The 22,091-nt window shown below is 41.5% G+C and overlaps 1 protein-coding gene across 4 annotated transcripts in view; it reads right to left on the reverse strand.

Moving 5' to 3' along the window:
* GCNT1 (glucosaminyl (N-acetyl) transferase 1) overlaps positions 1-19,264 on the reverse strand; it is a 37,191-nt gene extending 17,927 nt beyond the window's left edge. For 3 of the 4 annotated variants that reach the window (XM_036261050.1, XM_036261049.1, XM_036261047.1), the window contains exons 1-2: positions 19,152-19,264; positions 18,009-18,125 (exon numbers count right to left, since the gene is read on the reverse strand). The gene's annotated coding sequence lies outside the window, so the exon portion shown is untranslated. Of the gene's footprint in view, positions 1-16,598; positions 16,614-18,008; positions 18,126-19,151 lie in introns of those variants that run through there. The other variant, XM_036261051.1, reaches the window with a different exon arrangement.
* Between the last annotated feature and the right edge of the window lie 2,827 nt (positions 19,265-22,091).

Below are 22,091 nucleotides of genomic sequence, written 5' to 3' on the forward strand. Positions count from 1 at the left end.
CAGAAAGTGGCACAGAGAGTCACTCAGTTATTTTTGTTGAATGAATAAAGTCTCTTTCCATGTTCCTCTGCTAAAAATTAAACATCGATCCTCTCTCCCTCTTGAATGTCAGAGAAGAGTTCTGTTTCTGGCAGCAAGGAGTAGCCCATTTAGAGAGTGTATCTCAAAGTAAGATCGGTTTAAAGGTGAAATGACAGGTGATCTTTTAAAGGACCCAAGCCCCTCAAACATGAAGAATATAATTGAAGAAATGGCATCAACATTTGAAAGCCAGAAGGGGTAAATGGTAACTGGTCTGGCAGTCTCAGAAAGCCTAATCCTAAAGCAGAGAAAGCTGAGAGACAACTCAATTTACAGCACAAAAGTACAAACCCAAATTATAGCTTCCACCCCCTCAACAACAATCACCTCCCTTCCTCCAAAGACTCTGAAATTGGCAGCACAATTAATTCCTCTGGGTGCAGTGGTAAAGTGGAGTTAAAAACTAATGACTGGTTGGAAAATCTATTTAAGAGGCAGTTAAAACTCTCGGGTCCCTCCCCCTAGTCATCATAACCAATTAAATACCCTTCCTGGCCCCAGCAGAAGACTGGAAAACGTAAAACAGAGGCTATCTGACCTGGAGGGCACGGGGCACAGCTGGGGCCAAGAGTACAAACCTGAAAACTGGGGAATTCAGTCAGATTTACTTGTTCCAGAATATTGGCAGGCAGGTGTATACCTTCCAGGCCTATGCCTCAGAAAATAGAGAACTGACAAATATCCAAGAATAGCTCGTGACCCAAAAAAGTTCCAAACAAAGAGGAAAGAAAAAGGCAAAAACAAAACTAGGGAGGGTATCAGTTAACTATTTCTGTACAAGCAACTACAATTCCTTAGTGACTTATTTCTCACTACTTTTATTTTCCATTATTTTGTTTAATATGATTTTATTGAGTTTTTAGAGATAGGAAAGGAGAGGAAGAGAGAGAGCAAAAAACATGGATGTGAAAGAGGAACATTGACCGGTTGCCTCAGGTACCCACCCTGAACCAGCAACCTTTTGGTACACTGGACGACGATCAACCAACTGAGCCACACTAGACAGGGCTATTTCTCCCTATTTTTAGAGCTGGGTGGGTTCATCTAGGCAGCTGCATTCAGATGGAGGACTGTCTGGATTGGAGGGCTCAATATGGCTTGTTCACAACTACACATGGTACTGGATGTCAGCTGGGATGTCCCTCATCTCTTCAGTAGACTAGACCAGCTCCTTTACAAGGCAGCCTCAGGGCATCATTCCAAGAAAATAAACACAGCAGCTCCAAAGCCTAGTAAGGCCTAAGCGCTAGAAAATGTATGCCAAGCCTGGCTGGTTTGGCTCAGCGGTAGAGCACTGGCCCGTGGACAAACAAGCCCTGGGTTCGATTCCAGACAGGGGCACCTACCTAGGTTATAGTTCGTCCCCTCCCCTGGTCGAGGTTATGCAGGAGGCAACCAGTCGATGTGTTCCTCTCACGTCGATGTTTCTCTCTCTCCTTTTCTCTCCCTCTCTCTCTACCTGAAGATAAATGGGAGAATATCTTTGGGTGAGGATAAAAAAAAGAAAGAAAGAAAATGCATGTTAATTCTGTCACGTTCTATTAGAGAAAGCAACCAGGTTAGCTACAATTCAAAAGGAAATAAGATTCTAGATGGGAAGAGAAGCAAAATCATATTGGAAAGGACCATGTATACTATATGGGAGGCATTTGTACCCATTCAATATTCTATTACATGGAGAAATTAAGATCAAGCAAAGAGTTGGAAGTTTCAACAACATCCTATTATTATCTGCAGAGACATAAGAGAAACGATTACAGCCATGAAAATAGAACAATAGGCTACAAAAAAGGAACAGAGAACAATAAGCTTTTAAAGATTGAAAATATGATGGCTGAAATGAAAAAACTCAATTGAAGAACTAGAAATTAAAGTTGATAAAAGCTCCAAGAAAGGAGAGCAAAAAGGCAAATAAGTGGAAAGCAGAAAAATTATAAAATTGATACAAAAGATCCAATATTCAAATTACAGGTATTCCACAGAGAAAGAAGCAAATGAAGAAGAGAAATTTACCAAAGAAAGAATTGATGGAAATAAAGAACACAGATTTTATCAGATTAAAAGAGTCCTATTGGTGTCCATCATAATAGATTTAAAACAGTCCTAACTGCCTGGCCAGTGTGGCTCAGTGGTTGAGTGTTGACCCATGCACCAAGAAGTTGCCAGTTCGATTCCCAGTCAGGGCACATGCCCAGGTTGTGGGCCCGATCCCCAGTGGGGGGCAAGCAGGAGGTGGCCAATCAATGTTCTCTCTCATTGATGTTTCTATCTCTCTCTCCTACTCCCTTCCTCTCTCTCTAAAAATCAATAAATTTAAATTTTTAAACTGGAAGCAATGCAAATATCTTTATATTAAGCACAACTTGATTCTTTTTTTTTTAATCCTCTCCTGAGGATATTTTTCCATTGACTTTCAGATAGAGAGGGAGGAAGGAGGAAGAGAGAAAGAGAGAAACATCAATGTGAGAGAGACGCATCAATTGGTTGCCTCCCACACAACCCCAACCAGGGCCAGGGATCAAACCACAACTGAGGTACGTACCCTTGACTGGAATCAAACCCGTGATTCTTTGGTCCTTGGGCTGACGCTCTAACCACTGAACAAAACTGGCCAGGGCTAACTTGATTCTTATGATGGGACTCCATTTTACTTGATGGCTGCATTGTATTAGACGTTTCTGCTGTTTTAGAGCATGTGTATTGGATGCAGGTGTCATTTTAATTCCGCATTAATAATTTTTTATACTGCTTACATAGTAAAAATGATAAAATTTTGAATATACTGGGTTAAATGTTAAAGTTAAGTTTATGTTTCTTAATGCCCTGTACCTAATTTAAGTGAGATGAAATTACGTATAAAACTAGGTTTCACCTGTGTGGTCATATGCAAAAGAAAAAAAAGGGGTGGTGGATGGTTCTCATCTAAATGAATGGTATGAAAAGGTCGAGATAGCTTCCTCTATTACAATTGGCCTGAATTTTTTCATTTACTCAATACACCACTTTGGGAAAAAATGTTAAATAATTAAACTTTCGTTTTCAATTCATTACTGGAAAGAGTACTCATTTTTCTCTGTTTCGGTGGTTTTTCTCCTCTGGAGGAACAACCAGAGAGAGGAGTCTCTGACAGCCTGGGAAAGAAAAATGAAACCCACATTTCTGCCTCCAGACTTGTCAGGAAAGCTGACATGCAAAACGTACCCCAGTTGCCCTGGCTGGGTAGTGCCATTGGTTAGAGCATCATCCCTATACACCAAGGTTGTAAGTTCAATCCCCGGTCAAGGCACATAAAAGCAGCAACCAATGAATGCATAAATAAGTAGAACAACAAATCAGTCTCTCTCTCCCTCCCTCTCTCTCTCTCTCTCTCTCTCTCTCTCTCTCTCTCTCCTCCTTCCTCCCTCTTCTCTAAAATCAATAAACAACAACAACAACAAAAATACACCCCAGTCTATGCCACAGAGTGGAAGGCTGTAAGTCCATCCAGAGAAAAAGAAAGGACCCAAGAAGGTTTCCTCTATTACAATTGGCCTGAATCTTTTTTAAAGGGGTAGAATTTAGATACTAGGAAACAGGAGAGAAATGTGTTCCCTACCTTCTGTGCTTGCTTAGGAAGTAGAAGCCTGAAGCAAAGGAAGCCTGAAATGGTGACGAGATTGTGATGTGCAGCAAAAGCAATTCTTTTTTATTATTTTTATTTTTATATTTTAAATCCTCACCTGAGGATATTTTTCCATATTTTCAGACAGGGAGGAACAGAGAGAGAGAAAAGAGAAACATCGATGTGAGAGAGACACATTGATTGGTTGCCTCTGATACGACCCCGGCCAGAGCCGGGGATGAACTGCAACCAAGATACATGCCCTTGACCAGAATTGAACCCGCAACTCTTCAGTCCATGAGCCAATGCTCTAATCACTAAGCCAAACTGGCCAGGGCAGCAAAAGCAATTTTAAAAAGAAAAGAAAGATGAGTAAGAGATAATTACAGATAATGTTTGCCACTCATGTTCCATAACCCTAAAGACCTCCTTTTCCATTGTATTATGACAGCAAGTCTGTTTCTCAATACACTGAACCACAACAGTGAATAGATTTCTAAGCACTGTGGAAACAAAGCCAAGATTTCAGAAAATAAATCAGTATAGTAATGACAAGCATGGGACACACACACACACACCCCAAATTGCTTCAAATGATCACCTCTAATAAAGAGCTCATCTGAGAAACATCCTGGGAGGCTGTAAAAATGCTCTGTGCAGAAGCAACAGCGGCGGTGGCCTGGCTCCGGGGCCAGCTCTTTCCTTCCCTGGGATGGCTCCTCATTCATAAAATGAACTTTGCTTAGTAATAATGATAATGCTCAGAACATCCCCAGAAAGAGGAAATTGGAAAGAACCAAGACACTATTCTAGGAATCTCTTTTGCAAATATAATGTAAATAGTAAGTACACAGAACAGTAAGAAAACAGTGAATGCACATGGACTAGACTTGGTTTGCTACTTATCCTCTGAATGCCGTTTCCTTCTTCTTGTCTGGCCCTTGAACACACACACACACACACACACACACACACGCACACACACATTGAATGTCTGAGCTCAAAGACCATTGCTCTTTCTTCATTCTTTCTTTAAATTCAGTCTTTCTTTAATAACCAGTGACTTCTTGAAAGGGTGAGAGAAGACCCAATAACTAGTCTGAGTTACTCACTTTACGAAGAACTTAGAGATAATGCATTAATGGAATAAAAAACAAAAAGGGGAAAATGAGATGAAGGCACCAGCAGGACCAGACACAATGCATTGGAATTAACTTCAGAGGGCCTCTCCCCCCAGGGCCAGCTCCTTTCCCCCTTGAGCTGTCTGTGTCCCTTGGCCACCAGGGTGGGGCCTGTGGCTGAAGCCACGGGGCCTGGAGAAGACACGGGCTCCAGCTTCGCTCTGTGGCAAAGGTGGAAATGAGAAGATACAGAGCTAGAGCAGCTCAATTCAAACAAGAGTCTATGATTACATGTCCTTAAACCTGATTACGTATCTTTTCCACAGCAAAAAAAAAAAAAAAAAAAAAAAAAAGGCATACTAACTGCATACCGTTAGTACCAGTACTTTCTCAACATCCTTCATCTAACTTCCTTAAAATAAAATCTAGTGCTAGAAATATATATGGATTCGCCCATACAAGTTTTACGCATTCCCTTGAAAGTCAAAGAATGCTATAATTGCACTGAAATATCAGAACTGAGTGTAGTGCACACACACACAGTGGACTATTATTCAGCCTTAAAAAGGGATAAAATTCCAATACATGCTACAATATGGATGGCTAAAGGCATTATGCCAAGTGAGATAAGGCAGTCACAAAGACACAAATACTGTATGATTCTACTCATATGAGTACCTAGACTCAAAGTAATCAAATTCATAGACACAGAAAGTGTAATAGAGGTTTCCAGGGGCTGGGGGAGGAGACCTTACTGTTTAATGGGTATAAGAGTTTGTTTAAGATATTAAAAAGTTCTGGCAGTGGATAGTGGTGATAATTGCATAACAGTGTGAACAATCTTAGTGCCACCGAATTTTTCCTGATACCATCAGAGACACAGTTTTAATCCTGGAGGTTATTATTATTTTTTAAAATCCTCTTTATAATTTTAAAAAGATGCAGCTGGCTTACAGCTCTGCTAGACATCTTCAGAGCTGGTGAGTACAGTTAGACAAACCATGTTACTTACAAGAGGCTTTTTAAACTAAGAGAGAACAGACATGAAAATAAATATATTAGGAAAATATAGGGAGGTATGATCCCAAGTTGTCTGAAAAAGGAGGGACCTTTTCGAGGTTAGTGTCATAAAAATGTGTAACTAAACAATGACCATCTGTCCAGCACCCTCTCAAAGGCCAGTACGTTTCTTCCTGCCTACGTGGTTTTATCCCATGTTATCTTATTCCCTTAAAACATGAGTAATGGCTAAAACAACTTTAGATTGGGAGAAAAAAAACCTGTCTTCTAGGGCAGGGAGTTCATCTGCAGAGGCTGAGCTCCATAGACTTTAAAAATGTATCTATTTATGAGCATACACTAAAACATTTTTTTAAAGGAACTTTAACCTCATTACCAATGCAAGACAAAAATGACTATAAAGATACTGTTCACTTCAAAATTCCAGACTGAGGAGTAATAGACTTTCCTTTCTTTTTATGATATTTTAATCGAGTACTAGGAAGTTTATACTACAGAACAGAGCACCATAGTTTTATGGAAAAAAAATTTTACATATGAAAGGTACTTTAAGGTTCATTTTTGTCCACTCTTAATTTTAAAGATGAGGAAAGTAGGGCCCAGAGATGACATGGTCAGCAAGACCACAAGTCAAGAACAATTCTTTAGCAGAGACATCTGGTTCTGTCCCATCTGCTTATCACTCAGCTCATAGGTTCAGGTTTTTCTGAACAATTCCAATTTTAAATACTCTAGCCTCCTAAATGCTTTCTAGGTCCCAGAAATTCTAATTCCAAAATACTACATTCCCTCTTGTTTTCGTAGGAAGTTCTTAAAATTCCATGTCATACGACATGTCTAGAAATTTGGCTGGCTAAAAGTGACTGTCAGAGGAAATATTCTCATCTCAAACGACAAAACATAAGGCTAACCAGCTAATCAATAGAAAGAGAAAAGCTCTTTTTGCCTGACTTCCCTCAACATGTTAAAATCCAGCTCAACCTCTTGCATGTGGTCCTATTCCTGAACTACAATGATTGCCCTGCTTTGAAACCCAACGCCATTAACTAGTGGAAGCCACCAAGTACACCAGAGTGTGAAGTCAAACAGAAGTGAGTACATTTGACTCTTGAACAATGCAGAGGTTGGGCCATGTAACTGAAAATCCATATATAACTTTTGACTCCCTAAAAACTTAACTACTAATGGCCTACTGTTGACTGGAAGCCTTATGCACAGCATAAGCAGTCGATTAACACACATTTTGTACGTTATGTATATTATATACTATATTCTTACAATAAAGTAAGCTAGAGAATAGGTTATTAAAAGCATAAGGAAGAGAAAATACATTTACAGTACCGCATTTATTGGAAAAAAAAAAAAATCCGCATGTATGTGGACCTGCACAGTTCAAACCCATGTTGTTTAAGGGTCAACTGTATAAATCCTAACTGTCTCACATCCTAATGTATGGCTTCAGCAAGCTACCTGACCTCTCTCAGCCTTAGTTTCCTGATTTGAAAACATACCCCAGAATACCCTCCTCATTTAATTGATAGCGATTTTAAAACCTACAAAGCTCCTAGCAGAGTGACTGATACACAGTAGTGGCTCAATAAGCAGGAGTTATCACCATCATCTCTCATGTCAGCACTTCCTTCCACATAATCGTCCCTGTGAACAAACCCACGCATGTGCTTGGTGAGCATTTAGTAATGGGGGTCTAGTCTCAGGCTTCTTACCCCCTCGACTCATACTGCCCCCTAGTCCCAGCACAGGCTTATTCAATGGGGAAAGACTTTTTTTTAAAGTCCGAATATTTCAAAATGTACTCCCTTCCTCCTTCAAAATGTAGGGAAGTATCTTGGATGCCTTTTGCTAAATGTGCCTTCTAGCTCATCGTCTTTTCCAGATAAGGAAACTCAAGTACAGTACTTAAATGCCCCAAATTGTAGTGTGTCTGGGACTGTACATGAAGTCAGAGCACTCTATGTTAGGTCTTATAGGATATCTATAAAGAAATCCAAAATGACAGGTCATACTGAGTGGCTCTCATCCTGTCTTCATGATTGGCCTTATCTTTCTTAACCTTTCTGCACAAGGTGTCCGTAACTGTGCACAGAGTGGTTGGGTTCAGCTAGGAAATCCCCCAACTCCTGAGTGACAAAGCACTTTGCTATTATTCAGCAGAGGGGTAATGGACAGGGAAAGGGAGAATCGAAAACTAAAGTAGCCATCAAAGTTAGACAAAAACAGGGAAAAGAAATGCAATAAAAACGACTCCCAGCACTAAAAGGACAAAATCGTACAAGACACCTGCAGACACATGAGTTTCTAAGAAGCCTATCAGTTAAGCAGACGCATGAAATTCTAGGGAGCCCACCAGTTAGGGGATGAATGGCACAGAGAGGTTAGGGTGAAGCGTGGGAGGGGCAAGAATAAGTCAAAAGCCAGGACCCAGATCCATTTAGGGTGCTGGAGTGAACCATCCCAGAGAGTCCCTCAGACTCTTTCATTTGAATAAAGCTTTGCCTCTTGCTGTCTCTCCTGTTGAAAACTTGCCTCTGGGAGACAAGAACCTAGTCCTGCTGACTGATCCCCAGAGCCACTCACAAAAGCACCATCAATTTAACATCAGCTTTTAAGAAAATTGCAAAAAAAAAAAAAAAAATACCACATAGTAATGCATACATATTGTATCAGTGCATTAAATGCTTCTCATTTAAAAATAATGTCCATGGTAAGGACCTTGTTAATGTTAGTAGTTAGCATGTATTTTGTTGATCATTTTAAACATTTTTTCTCTTTAATTCACACAACCCTGTGAGTAGCTATTTTTATTCTCACTTAGCGGTACCTGAGAAACGGAGGCTTTAGCTGCTTTGAGGATGGTGATTTGCTCTAGTTGAGCAGTGGAAAGCGTGGGGTTTAACCCAGGGCTGGCTCTCCAGGGGACAGAGGGAACAGAGCAGTCTCACTTTCTGGCCAAGAACAACACTGGATCCGGTTATTAACACCTTTGAATTATACCTCACCCTACCTCATAACCTTTCAAGGAGCCTCAGAACCTTCCAAACCTTCCTGAGGGTATAAATATGACCAACTCTCTTCCTGAAGGCTTCAGCCCTAAGATACATCACAGCAGCTTCTTCAACCCTCATCTGTGATCTGGGTCCTGAATGTTTCCTTCAAGCAGCTTCACTTGAGTGGCAAACTTTATCATTTTCATTTTATCTAAATTACATTTAGGCATACTTGTTGAATTTAAAATAATTGCTAAGGCCAAGAATGAAGGAATTATCTGTCATGACATGAAAAAAGGTTCTTGAGATGAAACCGCATCCAGAGCTGAGCTGCGTTTCAGTCTGTACAGAAGTAAACGAAACAAGCTTCCAAGTAAACTGTAAACGTGCACTGGAAATACTTGACAAGCACACACCCAGAATTATTTAGTGACCATCTTTTTATTTGGGGAGAAAGCGGGAGGGCAGGTATTTAGTCAAATGTTTTTGTACTGTTTGCCGTTTTAATTTTCACGTCAGGAATTCTTTTAAACTGCTAATTGAGATAAAATGGCCCAGATGCTCCAACATAAGCTCCAGTTAAATATGTTTGCAAAGCATTAAAGATAATTTTCAAACACACAGAAAGCCATGTGCCCTTCTGATGTCTGTCCAGGGACACTACTAACCTACATTTGCGCTCAGAGGTATTAGCAGCCGGGATTCGGCTTTCTGTTTTGAACAGATATCACAGTATTGTATTTTTTTTTTTTTTTTTTTTTTTTGGTGGTACATGCCCCTAGCGGGAACCGAACCTGGGACTCTCTGGTCTGCAGGCCAACGCTCAACCGCTGAGCCAAACTGGTTGGGGCTTGTCATTTTTTTTTTTTTATTTGGGGGAGGGGGCACAATTAGTGTGGGCCTCACGGTTGGATTCTAAGGGTATTTCCATATTATATTGTTAATGAACATGAGCTATGAACACTTTTAGCTTTGTTTTCTTTTGTCTTTTTAAAAGATTTCCTTGGAATTCCCAGGAAAGGGATTCTTGGATCAAAACATCTAAATTTCTAGGCTCTTGATTGCCTTCCAAATGGACCACTCTTACTTATACAGCCCCCATAATGTTTGAGTACCATATTCTCTACATTTAGTATATAATTATCTTAATTATATACCACATATTCATATACCATATAATTATTTTAGTCAATATTGCAACAGCAAACTGGTACAACACTGAGGTTTCATTTTGTTTTTTGATTACTAGTGGCTCAGTATTTCCCCTTGAGTATGTTTACATGTAAGAGGAAGGTTTGGTAGCAACGATTTCAGCCCTGGAGCCAGATTGCCCAGGTCAAACACTGGCACCATCATCCACAAACACAGACCTCTCTCCAAGCTTCAGCTTCGTCACTGGTTAAATAAATAATTAATTAATTAATTTTAAGCGATTTAATTGAGATAGAGATCATACATATCTTAGTTTTTATAAAAAATAAATGAGCCAACCTGTAATATGCTCACACTGTATTTGACATATAACTAGCCCAAGGGAACATCAGCAACTTATTATTATTATTACTATATTTTATTTTTTTATTGATTGATTTTGGGGAGGGAGAGGGGAAGGGGGGGGACATTGATTTGTGGTTCCACTTATTTATGCATTCGTTGGTTGCTTCTTGTATGTGCCCTGACCGGGGATTGAACCCACAACCTTGGCTGGTGTATGGGGACAAGCTATCCAGCCAGAGCTATTCATTATATTCATTACTATTGTTTATATTTTTTCTTGTCTGGACTTTGTTCATATTTTTAATACATGTCTAAATGTAACTTTTCAGATCTCCCAAATCAGAAACTGTATTTCAAGTTTACTAACAAATACCTGTATATACACAATTTAATCCTACACCCAGCATCTATTATACAAAACAGAACCCTAGGTTCTGGGGATAAAACACAGACATAAATAACGCATCTCCCAAGCATCAAGGAATTTACACAATGGTAATTTGCTGAGCCTTGAGCCTTGGTTGGGGGGAGGGGAGATTAGAGGCTTGGTCAATATAGTTAAAAATTCTTTTCTGAACAAAGCATCTATTGTAGAACAGAAAAGAACTCTGGAGGGCATCTGGTCCTCTAGAAACACCAGCTAAAGGCAGTTACTAGGTCGTGGGGGTAGGGTGGATTCTGTGATCCAATATTAAGAGAAATGTGGTCATAAAGAAAAACAGGATTCTGTGCTCGTGGGCCTCTTACTTCTTAGCCTTTAAAATAGTACTGCTCACAGTGAATGTTTAGAGATAGGGACATGGAACTCAACATTTCTCAAACTTACCTGGTCAAGAAAATATTTTAGAGATGAGTACATTACCAGATCATAAGGGAAAACTCCATCTAGTCCCCAGTCCCTCTCTCCTCTTTTAACTCAAGAGGAAGCTGGGGCCCAGGGATACAAGTGACTTTTCTAAGGGTCAGCAAGGAGTGAAAGGCTGAGGCTAACCAGAGCCTGGAACTTCGCTCTGTCAGAATGTATCCTTTCACACCAGAGCAGCGCATTGCCTCCACTCAATCCCCCCCGGGGAAGACGGAATGGTGTTAGGAGGGTGGCCCAGATGAGAAAGCTGACATTCCTTTGTGGTCAATATCCACTAAACATTGTTTCCCTTTTTTCCATTCCTTCTTTTGATACAGATCAAATTTCATAACCAAAAGGGGGAGGGAGAATCTGTATGAGTCAAACATGAAATCTAATGTATGTTTATATTTATATATTTATATACATACACACACACACATACATATATATATTTACACTTTATTTTAAACCCCTTTCAAAAAATGGTACATCAGAGGAGTAAGCTCTCAGTTGAGTGTTACTGCCTTTACTGCCTTTAGTCTTCAAGCGCAAGGTCAAAGGTGGGAAATAACTGTAGAAAAGACAGTGAGAGGCTATTTCAGGTGTGTAGAGCAGACCGTTTTTACAACACTTCTGACACCAACCAGTTCTAACAACTGGGTGTCCAACCATCCAATTCAGTTGTCACTAACTACCCAGAGTTAGCACAGACCCCACAGATTAAGGGATCAGTCACATGAGACTACACCTTCAGATGTCAACTGCAAATGGGGTGCCCATTACCCCTCTTCAGGTTAGGAAAATTGGCTAGCACAGCTAGGACTCCTGAACTTACTAATGCCGGTTTATTAGAAAAGACACAATTCAGGGCCACTGGAAGGGCAAGGTATGGGGCAGGAACACAGGCTTGCATGCATTCTCCTGGCACACCAGCTCCCAGCCCTTGAAGTGTTCAGCGACCTAGAAGCTATCTAAGTACGACAGTTCAAGAGATTTTGTAACCCAGTCTACAGGCACCCACTCCCCTTTCCAAAGGTCAGTGAGTAGGGCTGAAACTTCCAACCCTCTAACCTGGTGATCAGCCTCATCCTGAGGCTACCTAGGGGTCCCCACACCTAAACCACCTCATTAGCATAAATCAAGTGTGAATAACAAAAGATGTTCCTGTCACTCAGAAAATCCTAAGGGGTTTAGAAACCAGGTACAAAGACCAAATATATCACAAGGGCCAAGTCTAATAGCAATCAGCATCATTTGTAATACCTTCCAAGGTGTTTGCCACAATGTTTGGCACTAGAAAATGTTTGATAAATATTGGTTGACAAAATATCTGACTTCACAGAAACACACACCAAACTCAGCAGATGATTTTGCCTCCTCCTTCAGAGAAAAGAGAAGTCCTTGAAATTCTGGCCCCCAGATCTAAGACATCTTTACCCATCTTTTCTCCCCCTCTTTCCATCAAAGACTAGTGCCCCAATCTGTATTCTGGAATCCACCCTCTTTCACCTTCCCTGAAACCTGGACCTATCATTTATTTCTCACTCCCAAATCTTTAGCCTTACCCAGCAGTATTAGAATATGTTCAAGTCTCTCCAATCTCAAGTGGGATCAAAACTTCCTCCCTACCCTGCATGCATATCTGGCTTCTGAGTAGCCTTAACCAGCTTCTCCCCCTCCAGACCCAAGGCTCTTACTTTCTGGGGCCAGCTCCTTTCTCCTTTCATTTGACACCCCAATTTGGATCATCTTTTTTTTATATGCATGATTGTTTTATGCAACAGCTCTCCAACATGTTTTTCCACCAATTGCCGACTCCTTGATTCCACTGGCCTGTCTCACAAGCAAATACGTCCAAATGGAATTATCCTTCTCCCCCTCTTGCCAACCTGCTCCTCCTCCAGTGTTCGCTAACACTATTTATAGTGGTCTCACCATTCTATCCTACTCAGTTCTTTCTGCCAGAAACGTCTGAATCATCCTTGAAACCTCCCTTTCCATCATTTACAGCCAAATAACCACTACCTTTTCACTGAGTTTAACTAAAACTCAATCTCTCTCTCTCTGCCCTTGACAGACTCAGCATCACCACACCATCCCTGGATAACAGCAAAGCCTTTGCACTATTTGCACACACCCATCCCCAGGGTGGCCGCATACGACTGCACAGGCGATGCGTGTGCAAAGTGACTGGCTCAGGGGGCTAAAGGCTTTGGCCTGGCCCAGCTGGGACAAAGCTGTGCAGCTTTTCTAACTGATCCACCCAGACGGAAGCCTTTTTCTGGTTTGCACAAAGGCACTGTGTATGCCAACAGAGCCAACCCCATCAAACCCTCCTCCAACACAGCAACGATGCTCATTTAAAAAACTCAAACCTAATCATCTCATCTCCCATGTACAACCCTTCAGTGGGTTCCCAATACTTTTTTGTTAAAGTCCAGAATGCTAAAAATGACCCAAGAGGCTTCACCCAAGTCACATTCCTGCCTTGGTTTCAACCCTTTCAGCCTGGAACTTCAACCCCTAATTCACCTTTTTCCTACTCATTTTTCAGGCCTCATTTTCAGTATCTGTGTTTAGGGAGACCTACCCTAAGTACTCCTTTCCACTAAATTCAGTTAGATCCCTGGGTTAAATGCTCTCTGGACATCTTGTGCTTTCCTGAATTACCACTTATAATGCAATAGCCTGTGTGACTTATAATGCGATAGCACTTGTCTGCCTCCTCCCGCCCTGCCCCCCCCCTTCAGCCACTAGACTAGATTGCTCATAAAGGCAGGGACCTTCCATCCTGTTCCCAGCTGTAGCCCCAGAACTGACAATGTGGTGTCTAACAGGTTCACGGGAAATTGCTGTTCAATAAATGCATAAATAAACAGGTCGTTCAAGATACGCAGGACCCTCACAATTTGGCTATTTCTTTAGCAAAAGAAAAGTTATTCATTCTAAGTGTATTTAGTGCACTGATTATCAAATACATGTAAGACTCCTGATTGAAAATATTAGTATAATCAATAAACCAGAAATTCTGAGTATTTTGTGGCAGCAGTAACATTTCCTTCTTTGGATTTGCATTTGTGATCACAGCCCTCTTTTGAGCTGTGGGCAAAAAATTTTACCAAAGCCAGCTTCATGGGTGCGCTACCTGTATGGCCACATAGGACCCTGCACTTGGCTTAATAATGCCATCTGTCTGTAGCCATCTAGAAATTCTTAATAAGAAACGTTGAGGTCTTAGAAAACAAGGGGCCCCACATATTATGTAGCCTGTCCTGACTCTTACAAATTAGCTTAATTTCTGAAAGAGACCCAGTGGCTAGCCAATCTCTACCTAAGGATGCATCTTTTATAACCAGGGCTGTGTTTCTGGGTTCCCAAGCTTAAGGTTTAACAGGGTTATAATTTAAGGACATTTTTTTCTTCTGATATGTTATCATACATTATGTAGGGGTCTCTTTCATAAAGTTAGGATTTTTCAGACTACAGAAATACATAATTACATTAGTAACAGGGAAACAGTATATAGGAACTCTCTGTGTTATCTTCACAATTTTTCTGAAAGTCTAGAACTATATATTTTTTTATCCTCACCCGAGGACATTTTTGCATTCATCTTCAGATAGAGTGAGAGGGAGCAAGTGAGGAAGAGAGAGAGAGAAACATCGATGTAAGAGAGACATATTGACCGGCTGCCACCCACACGACCCCAACCAGGCCGGGGACAAACTGCAACCGAGGTATGTGCCCTTAGTGGGAACCAAACCCGGGTCTCTCTGGACTGTGGGCCGATGCTCCTACCACTGAGCCAAAACGGCCAGGGCTCTAGAATTATTTTAAGATAAAAAAGCTTGTCTAAAAAAAAAAAGATAAGAAAGAAATACATGGTTATCTTTGTTCTTGCTGTTAGGTAAAAAGCTTTTTAATTTTTCCTAGAACTAAATGCTAGTCTGAACATGGTTTACACTAAATCTCATAAAATTTTCACATAGAATTTTTTGTTTAGGGTTCTAATATCAAAGATTGTGTCAATTTTCCCAAATCAAGAAGCATGATCCACTGATACTCCATCACCTTTAAAAAGGGGGGTGGGGGATATCGAGTATACTAAAAGGAGAAAAATGGAAACTGCTACAGAATTCATTTTTACTTTCCAACATTTTAAACTTTAAAAATCTAATAACTATATCAAAATTTCTTTGGGTTAAAACTTGGCTGGGCATGTATAACCATTCATGAGGAAAAACACTGGTTTAGTCATCTTTATTGTAAAAATATTTTAAAATGCCAGATGTTTGGTTAAACTTTACAAATAGCTTATCTAGTCTTAAAAGTTTAAAGTTAATTATGTTTACTTAATGTTTAGTTCATAATTGTCTAGAGTATTTTAAATATTGTATCTTTTTTGTTTTTTCCCTCAACTGAGTGACTTTGTCTCCCAGGAAATCTTTGGTGATGTCTACAGACATTTTTGGTTGTTATAACTGGAGGAGGGGACTACTAGCATTTAATAAGTAGAGGCCATGGAAGCCACTACACATCTTACAATGCACAGGACAATCACCAAAACAAAAGGTTATCTGGCCAAATGTGTCAAAAGTGCCAAAGTTGAGAAACTCTGGTCTAAACATACATGGCATTTGCCACAAATAGGCAAGAAACGTTGACAACCTAAAGGCATGCCTTCCGTGTCAAAACCAATGTGGTTAAGAATACAGTCCTCAGGAAAAAAAAAAAAACCACCTGATTTATATGAGTAGTCATTTGAAAACTCCCCTTTTAAAGCAGGGAGTCAGGCATTTGACATTCTGAGCTAGAACCATGAATACATTTTTCATTAGACTGAATATTAAACAGTGACATATACCCGCTGTGGTTCAGTGGATTGAGCGTCGTCCCATGGACTGAGGGTCCCAGTTTGATTCCTAGTCATGGCACATACGCAAGTTTCAGGCACATACATCAAGGCACATACTCAATACCTAGTGGAGGGTGTGCAGGAGGCAGCTAATCGATGTTTCTATCTCTCTCTCTCCCTTCCTCTCTCTCTAAAAAATAAATCAAGCCCAGCCGGTGTGGCTCAGTGGTTGAGCATCAACCCACGCACCAAGAGGTCACCTGTACGATTCCCGGTCAGGGTACATGCTCAAGTTGTGGGCCAGGTCCCCATTGTGGGGCATACAGGAGGTAACCAATCGATGCTCCCTCTCATAGATGTTTCTATCTGTCTCTCCTTTTCACTTTCTCTCTGTAATGTCAGTAAAAAAAAAAAAAATTTAATCAATAAAAACATGTTAAAAACAGTGACATGATTCCTTGGGTGGGCCATAAAGGACTCAATGCAGTGAAAATAATGAATCAAAAGAGATCATTTTCAATAGTATTAATTTCTTTCCTACTACCTCACTTCATGAAAAAATGTACATTACCTACATCATAGGTCAGAATTTTTCATTGATCTGAGAATGTAATTAGCCGGTACAGCAGTTTCTAAGACAGAGATTTAAAAATGGATGATGCATGAACCATATCTGATTTTGTTCCTTCTGTTTAAAAAAGAAAATAAATGAGCCAATATTTATATTAAATCATATTTTACATTTTTTAAAATAAAAAAAACTTCTGTTATTTGGGGGGCACGGGGAAGCTCTGGCCAAACTGGGCCAGGATTTCTGCATGGTTATGTGGAAGAAATGGTTGATACCCACCCAGATTTTAGCAAGTCCTCTGGAGGTCACCAGGGACCAACCCAGTCTAACTTAGGTCTCCTGTGCATTACTTCAGTCCCTGTAGATAGCTGATTTTGTAGATAGTTAATAGTTCTCAGGAAAAACATTTTTCTTAGTGCTTAGCAACTAAATTACAAATGGGAAAGAAGCAACTTGTGACTAGTAGTCCTATAACAAGTCAAGAATAAACTATAATTAGTGAAGGATAGAATCCAGTATATATATTCTGGACCAAGGCTAAGGAGGTCCTTGCCAGGGCCAGGCTGAAGGAAGGGCAGGGAGCTGACAGGTAACCTTCAAACCCTCATCATGAAATAGAAAAAAATATTTTCTCTTATCTACCAATAAAACTTTATAAAAGTAAATTCCTGGTATGTTACATAGAATTATGTGGTGATTTGGGAGCGGGTTTGGAGGAGGAAAGAAGGGGAATAAATGGTGCTGGATGGAGACTTGAATGGGGTGGTGAACATACAATACAGTGTATAGATGATGTGTTGTAGAATTATGCACCTGAAACGTGTATAATTTTGTTAACTAGTGTCACCTCAATAAATATAGTAAAAAGGAAAAAAAAATGGTAAAGACCTAGAAAAAAAAAAAGTAGAGGAGTTAGCCATTTCTAAGACCTCAAAGTTTCCCATAACTACCATCTTTAAGGCCTGAACAAAATTCATTAAGCAACAGCAGGTATCCACAGAGCTTTTTTCCTTCTTGCCAGAACTGAAATCTGTTAACAAATCCTCTGGCTTGTCTGGAACTGTCTGGGTTCCTAGCAGGTAATTTACACTGATCTTTGAAAACCATTCACCCCTCCACCTCCCCTCTATAAAACAAACCTGCCTTTCAGAACAGCTCTGAAAGGGGGGCAGAAAGCCCAGAGGAGGGTACAAGTCCCTGACTGAGGCCCTCACCTACCACTCACCGAATTCAGGCCACAAAAAGCTGTGGCCGGGTTCTCATCTCCAGACACTATTGCTTTCTCTGAACACCATATAACCTCCCAATTCGCCTCTTGTTCTACTATTTGCAAAATCAAGACTCTCTTCCCTCAAGAAAGAAATCACAAAGCAAAGAATGCACAGGATGCCAGGTGATTCCAAAACTTACCTCCACTGGGCAGCCCATACGGTCCAGCCCGGATCTGCAGGCGACCTCGTCCACGGTGAAAGACAGTGTGCAGCAGGCAAGGGTGCCTCTGTTTTGCTCTGCATCTGAGAGAAAGTGCTGCAAAGGGGAAAAGGGCTGTGATAGAGCTAATGACTTAAAATTGGAAGAATTGGAATCAGAAATTGGATGCTAACAAAAAAAAAAAAAAAAAAAAAAAAAAAAAATCCTAGGTAGGGAGTAGACTGTGTTTAAGAAGAACCACCTGCAGACCTGGCCAGTTTGGCTCAGCGTTACAGCATAGGCCCGAAGGGTCGTGGGTTCGATTCTGGTTAAGGGCACCTTCCTGGGTCGCAGATTTCATCCCCACCCTATCTGGTCGGGCAGGAGGCAACCAATCCATGTATCTCTCTCATATTGATGTTTCTCTCTCTCCCTCCCTTCCACATTATCCTGGAGTGAGAATTAACAACAATAATAACAAAAAAGGAATCACCTGTTTTCATAATAGACCCAGCATGGCGAAAGGCGTGAAGGAGTGGGAGGCAGCAGGAAGACTGGGAGAAGCCTAAGGGCTTAGGAGCCCCCAGACTACCGTCTCTCTTCCAGCGGTTCTAGTCGCCCAGGGTGAGTCATTTGTCATCCTGGCGTCGGCTTATTCATCAGTAAAACAGTAAAATAAGGGTAATGTCTTTTCGCAGGGTTATGCTAAATGAAGTTAAAAGCCCCAGGCCCCGAGGGGATGGCAGTAACTGTTCGCTTCTAGCCCGCAGCCAACTCCAGCGATTTCTAAGCTTATACTCCCTTTGCGGACCAGGGTTAAAGAGGCCAGAAAAAGTGCTTCCAGGTGAAACCTGGCACTAGAATTCTGGCCCCGAACACCAGTCATCCGACCGAAGGGTACGAAGGGTACGGTCGAGGGAGGACGCCGTGCGCCATTCCCGGCCCTTGAGCGCACACGCTCTCCAGGGGTTCCTAACGCGCGTCCACTCTTCCAGCCCCGGCTCTGCTCCCTCGGCGCCGACGGAGGCCACCCCGCTCCGGGCAGCGGGGCCCTGGCTAAGAGCTCGCTCCCTCCTCCCATCCTTCCTATCCCTCCCTCGCCGCGGGGCGGCGGAACGGGGAAGCCTGTGAGGAGTTGGTTACCTGCAGCGAGCGTCCTGGCCCCAGGGGCGCAGAAGGGTGAGGTACCGCGTGGTGCCCTAGAGAAGCCACGGGGGACCGTTTCTCACCCGCCGCGCACTAGCCCAGCTCTGTGCTGAGCTAGCGGCGATTCAGCTATCGCACCTCTGAGCCTCCGGCCCCGCCTGCGCGCCACGCCCCTGGGGCCGCCCTCGTAGGGCCCGCCCACCGCCCCGCCTCGCCTCCCGGCCTCGCCTCCCTCCAGCGTGCTGGGCCTGGGGCTCGTGGTTCCTGGCCCCAGTGGGCGTGCCTCTCCGCTTTGCCACTATCCCGGAGGAGGGCCGGCATCCCCTACAGCTGTTCTCTCTGCTTCCTCAAGTTCACCTTGGTTCTTAGGGCATAAGGGCTGCGCACGTGAGTGGCGTGTTTTTCAAAATCTTATGCTCTGTTCCTCAGAGGCAGGGGGAAAAAATTAATGCAACGTTCTTTATATCATATCAGGTTTGGAGATAACCATGTATTTTTCCCCTCCATGAGTCTTGCTTACTAAAGTTAGCATTTAAACACTCAAAAAAGCTGTGGTACATATACACAATGGAGTACTATAAAGCTGTAAGAAAGAAAGATCTCTTATCCTTTCAGACGACATGGAGGGACCTGGAGAGTATTATCCTAAGCGAAACAAGCCAAGCAGAGAAAGACAAATATCACATGATCTCACTTATTTGTAGAATATAATGAACATAACAGTCTGAGGAACAGGGTAGACCCAGAGACGTGGAAGTAGGATACAAACTGACAACCTTCAGAAAAGGGGGTGGAGGGGAGGGAGGAGATAAACCCCAGAGCTTATATGCATGTAGGCATAACTGATGGACATGGGCAACAAAGCTGGGGACAAGGTGGGGGGGATGGGGAGGAGGGTGTCAATGGGGTAAAAAGGAGAAATATCTGTAACAAAAATAAATAAAAAATAAAAGAGATGAGAAATGCAAAAAATAAAAATAAAAACTCATTTCGTTCATATGTCACTATGGAACAAGCCACAGTGCCATGCAAAACAGTATAAACACCTCTCTCCTGCCCTCCCAGCACATAGCCTTGTGTCATTTATAAAAGTTGACAGTTTCCTTTGTAGCAAGAGGAACGTTGTGTATTTGTCTTCTGTTGTTCTTCATCATCTTCATATCATTTATTAATTCCACCTACAGGTATTGCAGTCCCACTCACCATGTTCTGCTGGATCTGTAGGGTAAAGCTGAAATCCTGTGAGTTGATGGGTTTCCCTGTAACTGGAAGATTTCCTGCTAACCATCATTCTAACAACAAAAAAAAAAAGGTCATTGCTCTGGGGAGACACTTGAATGCAGACAGCAGGGCTGTGCTGGCCTAGAGGGCACCACTGAGTCTCTGAGGCTCACCCTTTTGGGCTTTGGACCAGATGAAGTGAGATGGGGTGGAGTGGGGTTGGGGGGAGCATTCTTAGATCTACACGGAGCAGAAGTTGACAGTGTCCCCTAAGTGGAGTTAATAAGTGGAGCTAGTGAAATATTCCTCCAGGAAGGTAAATCTGAGCTCTTTCCTAAGGAGATTCCTTCTCCAATGATAATCTTAGAGCATCTTGCTTTAATTTTATTTAGGAAAGTAACCTTTTTCCTTGTTATAATACATTATGTGTAGACCTAGAATTAGGGGAGCTCACGAGCTCCTTTTAAACTGTGGCTTATAGCCTTGGCTAGTGTGGCTCAATGGTGAGAATATTGGACCGCGCCTCGAAGGGCTTCAGGTTCTATTCCCAGTCAAGGGCACGCACCTGGGTTGCAGGTTTTATCCTCAGCCCCCGTTGGGGCACATGGTGTATGCAACCAATTAATGTCTCTCTCTCTCTCTCGCTCTGTTTTTTTTTTTTTTAATGTGCTTTTTTTTATTATTATTTTTTTCTTTATTGATTTTTAGAGAGAGAGTAAGGAAGAGGGAGAGAGAGATAGAAACATCGATGAGATGGAACATCGATTGGCCACCTCCTGGGCAACCTGATCCCGCAATGGGGATCAGGCCCACAACCTAGGCATGTGCCCTGCCCGGGAATCCAACTGGCAACCTCTTGGTGCATGGGTTGATGCTCAACCACTGAGCCACACCGGCCAGGCTCTCTGTCTCTCTTTTTCTCTCCCTTCCATTCTCTCTAAAAATCAATGGAAAAAAAAATCCTCGGGTGAGGATTAAAACAGAAAAATAAATTTTAAAAATTTTAAAAATAAACTGTGGCTTATCTCTTTTTTTTTTTAATCATGGGAACAAAAGTGTGAAACCAACATGCCCTCTGCAAATATGCACAGAATTTGCATTTTGGTCAGAACTAAAAAATTATAAAAGTAATTGCAATTTGTTTTCTCCATCTATTGCTAATCCAGATGACCTTTTTTTTTATTAAGGGACATGATATTTTTTAATTCCTTAAGTGAAGACATTGTGAAGGCAAATATGTTGCAAAAACCCTCACAAGGCATTATGAAAATAAATTCATAAATTTTATTAATTCAATGTTTGAAACTAAGCCTTTCACTTCTTTCCACTAGACTAACCATATTTCCTCCATCCTCACTTGACCAGTTTTTTCATACAAGGCTTACATCAAGGATATTTTGTTTGTTTTCAATAGTCAATACTTAGTATGCCTACAAGAATACTCATTTTTATTTTTAAAAGAGTGATCAGATTTGCTTGTTTTTGAGTCACCTATTCATATCTGTAAACATTTGTCTGAAAACGGAATAGAAAAGAAAATGTGCACATCCTATGACCCAGCAATTCTACAGTTGTATTGGCTAATGCAGTAGCCACTAGCCACATGTGGCTATTGAACCCACAAAATGTGCTTAGACTGCATTGAAATGTGTGGGAAGTGCAAAATACACAAATTTTGAAGTTTTAGTATAGTTTTTTTTTTAAATACCTCATTTA

The sequence above is a fragment of the Molossus molossus genome, unplaced genomic scaffold (genome assembly GCF_014108415.1).
Source record: "Molossus molossus isolate mMolMol1 unplaced genomic scaffold, mMolMol1.p scaffold_m16_p_14, whole genome shotgun sequence".
Lineage (NCBI taxonomy): Eukaryota > Metazoa > Chordata > Mammalia > Chiroptera > Molossidae > Molossus > Molossus molossus.